General features: G+C 36.4%; 1 non-coding gene across 1 annotated transcript; it reads left to right on the forward strand.

Moving 5' to 3' along the window:
- The first annotated feature begins 2463 nt into the window (after positions 1–2463).
- Positions 2464–2571, forward strand: LOC112767816 (small nucleolar RNA R71). Its single transcript, XR_003185257.1, has one exon. It is a non-coding gene; the product is annotated as a small nucleolar RNA R71 (small nucleolar RNA).
- Positions 2572–7777: the final 5206 nt, after the last annotated feature.

Consider the following 7777-nt stretch of genomic DNA (forward strand, 5'->3'; position numbering starts at 1 on the left):
CGGAGGTGGAAGCTTTTGTCTTCCCTTTCCTCTTTCTAGAGGTTTCTCTGGCCTTAGGTGCCATCAATGGTTATGGAAAAACAAAAAAAAGCTATACTTTTACCATACCAAACTTAGAATGTTGCTTGCCCTCGACCAAAACAAGAAAGAATAGTAGAAGAAGAAGAAGATATGGAGGAGATGGAGGGATGTGTGTATTCGGCTATATGGGTGGGCTTGGGTGGGAAAGAGATTTTGAATTTTGAAGGTAGGTGGGGTGTATGGATGTGAGTGGTGAATGGAAAATAGAAGGGATGGCTGTGAATGGAGAGAGAGAGAGGGTGATATAGGATTATGAGGAGGGAAGGTGAGTGGAGGTATGTGGGGATCCTGTGGGGTCCACAGATCCTGAGGTGATCCTGTAGGGTCTACAGATCCTGAGGTGTCAACGATTTACATCCCTGCACCAATTAGGCATGTAAAATGCCTTTGCATGCATTTCTGGCGTTTAGACGCCGAAGTGATCCTTGTTCTGGCGTTCAGCTCCAGCTCTATGCTCTGTTCTGGCGTTGAACGCCAGCCAGATGCTCCTCACTGCCATTTAAACGCCAGTAAGCCCTTCCTCTAGGGTGTTCTATTTTTAATGGTATTTTCATTCTATTTTTTTATTTTTCAGTAGTTTTTGTGACTCCACATGATCATCAACCTAATAAAACATGAAATAACAAAGAGAAAATAAAATAAAAATGATTAAATAACATTAGGTTGCCTCCCAACAAGCGCTTCTTTAATGTCAATAGCTTGACAGTGGGCTCTCATGGAGCCACACAGGTGATCAGGTCAATTTTATAGATTCCCAACACCAAACTTAGAGCTTGGATATGGGAGTTCAATACCAAACTTAGAGTTTGACTGTGGGGGCTTTGGTTGACTCTGTAGTGAGAGAAGCTTTTCATGCTTCCTCTCCATGGTTACAGAAGGAGATCCTTGAGTTTTAAACACAAGGGAGTCCTCATTCAATTGAAGGATCAATTCTCCTCTGTCCATATCAATCACAGCTCTTGCTGTGGATAGGAAGGGTCTTCCAAGAATGATGGATTCATCATCATCCTTCCCAGTATCCAGGATTATGAAATCAGCAGGGATGTAAAGGCCTTCAACCTTTACTAACACGTCCTCTACTTGACCATAAGCCTGTTTTCTTGAGTTGTCTACCATCTCTAATGAGATTCTGGCAGCTTGCACCTCAAAGATTCCCAATTTCTCCATTACAGAGAGGGGCATGAGGTTTATCCCTGACCCAAGGTCACATAGAGCCTTCTCAAAGGTCATGGTGCCTATGGTACAAGGTATTAAGAACTTTCCAGGATCCTATTTCATCTAAGGCAATCTCAGTTGATCCAGATCACTCAGCTCATTGGTGAGCAAGGGAGGTTCATCTTCCCAAGTCTCATTACCAAATAATTTGGCATTCAGCTTTATGATAGCACCAAGGTACTTGGCAACTTGCTCTTCAGTAACATCTTCATTCTCTTCAGAAGAAGAATACTCATCAGAGCTCATGAATGGCATAAGGAGGTTTAATGGAATCTCTATGGTCTCCAGATGAGCCTCAGATTCCTTTGGTTCCTCAGAGGGAAACTCCTTATTGATCTCTGGATGTCCCAGGAGGTCTTCCTCACTGGGATTCACGTCCTCCTCCTCTTTTGTGGTTTCGGCCATGATGGTCATTTCAATGGCCTTGCATTCTCCTTTTGGATTTTCTTCTGTATTGCTTGGGATAGTACTAGGAGGGGTTTCAGTAATCCTTTTACTCAGCTGGCCCACTTGTGCTTCCAGATTTCTAATGGAGGACCTTGTTTCATTCATGAAACTTAGAGTGGCCTTAGATAGATCAGAGACTATATTTGCCAAGCTAGATGGGGTCTGCTCAGAACTCTCTGTCTTTTGCTGAGTGGATGATGGAAAAGGCTTGCTATTGCTAAACCTGTTTCTTCCACCATTATTAAAACCTTGTTGAGGCTTTTGTTGATCCTTCCATGAGAGATTTGGGTGATTTCTCCATGAGGGATTATAGGTGTTTCCATAGGGTTCACCCATGTAATTCACCTCTGCTATTGCAGGGTTCTCAGGATCATAAGCTTCTTCTTCAGAAGATGCCTCTTGAGTACTGTTGGATGCAGCTTGCATTCCATTCAGACTTTGAGAAATCATATTGACTTGCTGAGTCAATATTTTATTCTGAGCCAATATGGCATTCAGAGTATCAATTTCAAGAACTCCCTTCTTCTGAGGCGTCCCATTACTCACAGGATTCCTCTCAGAAGTGTACATGAACTGGTTATTAGCAACCATGTCAATGAGTTCTTGAGCTTCTGCAGGCATTTTCTTTAGGTGAATGGATCCACCTGCAGAAGTATCCAATGACATCTTAGCTAATTCAGACAGATCATCATAGAATATATCCAGGATGGTCCATTATGAAAGCATGTCAGAAGGACACTTTTTGGTCAGTTGCTTATATCTCTCCCAAGCTTCATAGAGGGATTCACCTTCTTTCTGTCTGAAGGTTTGAACATCCACTCTAAGCTTACTCAGCTTTTGAGGAGGAAAGAACTTGGCTAAGAAAGCCGTGACCAGCTTATCCCAAGAGTTCAGGCTATCTTTGGGTTGATAGTCCAACCACACTCTAGCTCTGTGTCTTACAGCAAACGGGAAAAGCATAAGCCTATAGACCTCGGGGTCAACCCCATTGGTCTTAACAGTATCACAGATCTGCAAGAACTCAGTTAAGAACTGAAAAGGATCTTGAGATGGAAGTCTATGAAACTTGCAGTTTTGTTGCATCAAAGAAACTAATTGAGGTTTCAGCTCAAAATTGTTTGCTCCAATGGCAGGAATGGAGATGCTTCTTCCATGTAAATTGGAATTAGGTGCAGTAAAGTCACCAAGCATCCTCCTTGCATTATTATTATTTTCGGCTGCCATCTCCTCTTCTTGTCCGAAAATTCCTGTAAGGTTGTCTCTGAATTGTTGTATTTTAACTTCTCTTAGTTTCCTTTTCAGAGTCCTTTCAGGTTCAGTATCTGCTTCAACAAGAATGTTCTTGTCCTTGCTCCTGTTCATAAGACAAAGAAGGGAATAACAAAAAAAATATGGAATCCTCTATGTCACAGTATAGAGATTCCTTTGTGTGAGTAGAAGAAGAAAAGAATGTAATGTAATGAAGAGAAGAGGGAAAACTCGAACACAGAGAGGGAGGTGGTGTTCGAATTTGGATGGAAGAGAAGTGTTGGTAGATGAATAAATAAATAGAAGGAGATGAGAGAGAGAATTTCAAAATTTAATTAAAATAAAAATTGAAATTGAAAGTTAGATTTCAAAAATTAAAGTTGAAATTAAATTAAAATTAAAACAATTAGTTAATTAAAAAGGAATTTTGAAAAAGGAGAGGGAATTTTCGAAAATAAGAGAGAGAGGATTAGTTAGGTAGTTTTGAAAAAGATATGATTGAAACAAAAAGATAAGATTGATTGAAAAAGTTTTGAAATTTGTTTTTGAAAAATATATGATTGAAATTTAAAAAGATATGATTGAAACAAAAAGATAAGAATTGAAAATCAATTTTTTTTAAAAGGATAAGAAGTTAGAAAAGATTTTGAAATTGAATTTGAAAAGATATAATTGAAATTTTAATTTGAAAAAGATTTTAAAAGAAAATTAAAAAGATTTGATTTTGAAAACTAAAGTTGATTACTTGACTAACAAAAAACTAAAAAGATATGATTCTAGAGTTTAAAGATTGAATCTTTCTTAATAAGCAAGTAACAACTTGAAATTTTTCAATCAATCAAAATAAATGTTAGTAAAGATTTTTAAAATTAAGAAATAAAATAAGAAAAAGATTTTAAAAATCAAATTTAAAAAGTTTTATAAAATATGAAGGTAAAATGAAAAAGATTTGATTTTTGAAAAAGATTTTAAAAAGATAAGTTTTTTAAATTGAAAATTTGATTTGATTCATAAGAAACAATTAAATTTAAAAACTTTTTGACTAAATCAAATCATATTTTCGAAAATTTTGAGTAAAAGAAGGAAAAGATATATTTTTTTATTTTTGAATTTTTAATGATGAGAGAGAAAAACATGAAAAAGACTCATAACATAAAAATTATGAATCAAAACACACAATGCATGCAAGAATACTATGAATGTCAAGATGAACACCAAGAACACTTTAAAGATCAAGATGATCATCAAGACTTATTTTTGAAAATTTTTAATGAAAGAAAAACATGCAAGACACCAAACTTAGAAATTTTCAAGTTTTAGAAACTAACAAATTAAAAATGCATATGAAAAACAAGAAAAGACACAAAACAAGAAAATATGAAGATCAAACAAGAAGACTTACCAAGAACAACTTGAAGATCATGAAAAACACTATGAATGCATGAATTTTTGAAAAATGCATAAATTTTTAGAAAAAGATTGCAATTGACATCAAACTTAAAAATTGACTCTAGACTTAAACAAGAAACAAAAAAAAAATATTTTTGATTTTATGATTTTAGTAATTTTTTTTGGATTTTTGTATATTTTTATTTATTTATTTATTTTTGAAAACATATAGGGAAAAAGAAGCAATGAATTCAAAGTCCTCAACCAAGATTCCAGGAATCATACCAGGTTAGTCTAAAGCTTGATGGCCAGCCAAACTTCAGCATACCATTTTGAAACTTTAGAATTTATTCTTAAAAATTTAGAATAATTTTCGAAAACAAAAGGAAAAGAAATTTTTTTGAAAACAATTTTTTTTTTATTTTTTCGAAAATAGTAATAATAAAAACAAAAAGGTTAAAATTAAAATAAAGTTACCTAATATGAGCAACAAGATAAACCGTCATTTGTCCAAACTCGAACAATCCCGGGCAACGGCGCCAAAAACTTGGTGTGCAAAATCGTGATCATTCCATTCCTTGGTAACGGTGCTAAAAACTCAATACGCATGTTCATGATCTTATATCTGTTTCACAACTTCGTACAACTAACCAGCAAGTGCACTGGGTCATCCAAGTAATAAATCTTACGTGAGTAAGGGTCGATCCCACGAAGATTGTCGGCTTGAAGCAAGCTATGGTCACCTTGTAAATCTCAGTCAGGCGGATTAAATTGTATTAAGAAATTATAGTGGATGAAAATAAATAAAATATAAAATAGGATAGTGGTACTTATGTAATTCATTGGTGAGAATTTCAGATAAGCGTATAGAGATGCTTTCGTTCCTCTGATCTCTGCTTTTCTGCTGTCTTCATCCAATCAATCCTACTCCTTTCCATGGCAACCTTTATATAGGGCATCACCGTTGTCAATGGCTACATCCCATCCTCCTGCGAAAATGGTCCAATGCGCTGTCACTGCATGGCTAATCATCTGTCGGTTCTCGATCATACTGGAATTGGATTTACTATCCTTTTGCGTCTGTCACTACGCCCAGCACTCGCGAGTTTGAAGCTCGTCACAGCCATCCCTTCCCATATCCTACTCGGAATACCACAGACAATGTTTAGACTTTCCGGATCACAAGAATGGCTATCCATGGGTTCTAACTTATACCACGAAGATACTAATATCTCGGACTCGGTCCCCTGTATTAGATATCCAAGAGATATCCATTCAATCTAAGGTAGAACGGAAGTGGTTGTCAGGCACGCGTTCATAAGTTGAGAATGATGATGACTGTCACGATCATCACATCTATCATATTGAAGTGCGAATGAATATCTTAGAAGCGGAATAAGTTGAATTGAATAGAAAAACAGTAGTACTTTGCATTAATCTTTGAGGAACAGCAGAGCTCCACACCTTAATCTATGGTGTGTAGAAACTCTACCATTGAAAAATACATAAGTGAAAGGTTCAGGCATGGCCGAATGGCCAGCCCCTATGATCTAGGAACTAAACGTCCCAAGATGCTAATACAATAGTAAAAACTCCTATTTATACTAAACTAGTTACTAGGGTTTACAGAATTTAGTAAATGATGTAGAAATCCACTTCCGGGGCCCACTTGGTGTGTGCTTGGGCTGAGCTTGAAGTTTACACGTGGAGAGGTCATTCTTGGAGTTGAACGCCAGTTTGTAACATGTTTTTGGCGTTGAACTCCACTTTGCAACTTGTTTCTGGCGTTTGACTCCAGAATGCAGCATGGAACTGGCGTTGAACGCCAGTTTACATCGTCAATCCTTATTTAAAGTATGGACTATTATATATTGCTGGAAAGTCCTGGATGTCTACTTTCCAACGCAATTGGAAGCGCGCCATTTAGAGTTCTGTAGCTCCAGAAAATCTACTTTGAGTGCAGGGAGGTCAGAATCCAACAGCATCTGCAGTCCTTCTTCAACCTCTGAATCTGATTTTTGCTCAGGTCCCTCAATTTCAGCCAGAAAATACCTGAAATCATAGAAAAATACACAAACTCATAGTAAAGTCCAAAAATGTGATTTTTAATTAAAAACTAATAAAAATATACTAAAAACTAACTAAATCATACTGAAAACATACTAAAAACAATGCCAAAAATTATCCGCTCATCACACACCAAACCAACAAGGCTAACTCGACAGTGATAGATGAGCCATGGGTTCTTGGGAGCACATAATGGGCTAGAATTTGGGCCCATGCTTGAGCCTCTCTGGTGAGAAATCGTGCGGTGATGCCTGACAAACCCCATTTGTAGGGTTTATCTTGTATTGATTTTAGGGGATTTTATCACCTTTTACCCACATTTATTCAATGAAATAGCATGGTTTTATAACTTCTCCTTTAATTGTGCTTAAGAGTGAAAACATGCTTTTTAGGTCTTAAAATAGCTAAATTTAATTCACCTTGATTCTATTAGATGCCTTGATATGTTTGTTAAGTGATTTAAGGTTTAGGAGGCAAAGATTGGATCAAGGGAATGAAGAAAGAAAGCATGAAAAGTTGGAGAACTCATGAAGAAATGAAAGAACCGGAAAGCTGTCAAGCCGACCTCTTTGCACTTAAACGACCATAACTTGAGCTACAGAGGTCCAAATGATGCGGTTCCAGTTGCGTTAGAAAGCTAACATCCGGGGCTTCGAAACGATATAAGATTTGCCATAGTTGCAACACGTATGGTGGCGCGCACGCGCAAAGTACGCGCACGTGCCGTTGCTGCCACCTAGTTCACTTAAAGCAAAACGTGGCCAGCGATTTTAGAAGCCTTGTGGGCCCAATCCAACTCATTTCTGATGCTATTTAAGCCAAGGATTGAAGGGAAATCAATATACTTTACATACTTTTCATACTTTAGATGTTAGTTATCATTAGTTTAGTTTTTAGTTTAGTTTAGTAGTGAGAATTAGTTTCTAGAGAGAGAAGCTCTCACTTCTCTCTAGAATTAGGATTAGGTTTAGTTTAATAATCTTATATCTAGATTTTAATTCATGCTTTCATCTCCTTCTATCTCTCAATTCTTTGTTGCTACATTCATCTTCTTCTATTCTTTTATTGTAATTTCCTTTATGTTGTTCTTATATTTTGTTGTAGATCTACTTTTGTTCCTTCTATTTTCTTTCAATTCAATTAGAGGTAATTCATAATAATTGTGTTCCTTTTGATTGTTGTTGTTAATTCATTGCCATAATTGTTGTTAGATTCTATTTTTGTTATCAATTTACTTTGCTTTTCTTTTATGCCTTCCAAGTGTTTGATGAAATGCTTGGTTGGATTTTAGTATAGATTTTGTTCCTCTTGGCTATGGTAGAGTAATTAG

Source organism: Arachis hypogaea, chromosome 17, assembly GCF_003086295.3.
Source record: "Arachis hypogaea cultivar Tifrunner chromosome 17, arahy.Tifrunner.gnm2.J5K5, whole genome shotgun sequence".
Taxonomy (NCBI): domain Eukaryota; kingdom Viridiplantae; phylum Streptophyta; class Magnoliopsida; order Fabales; family Fabaceae; genus Arachis; species Arachis hypogaea.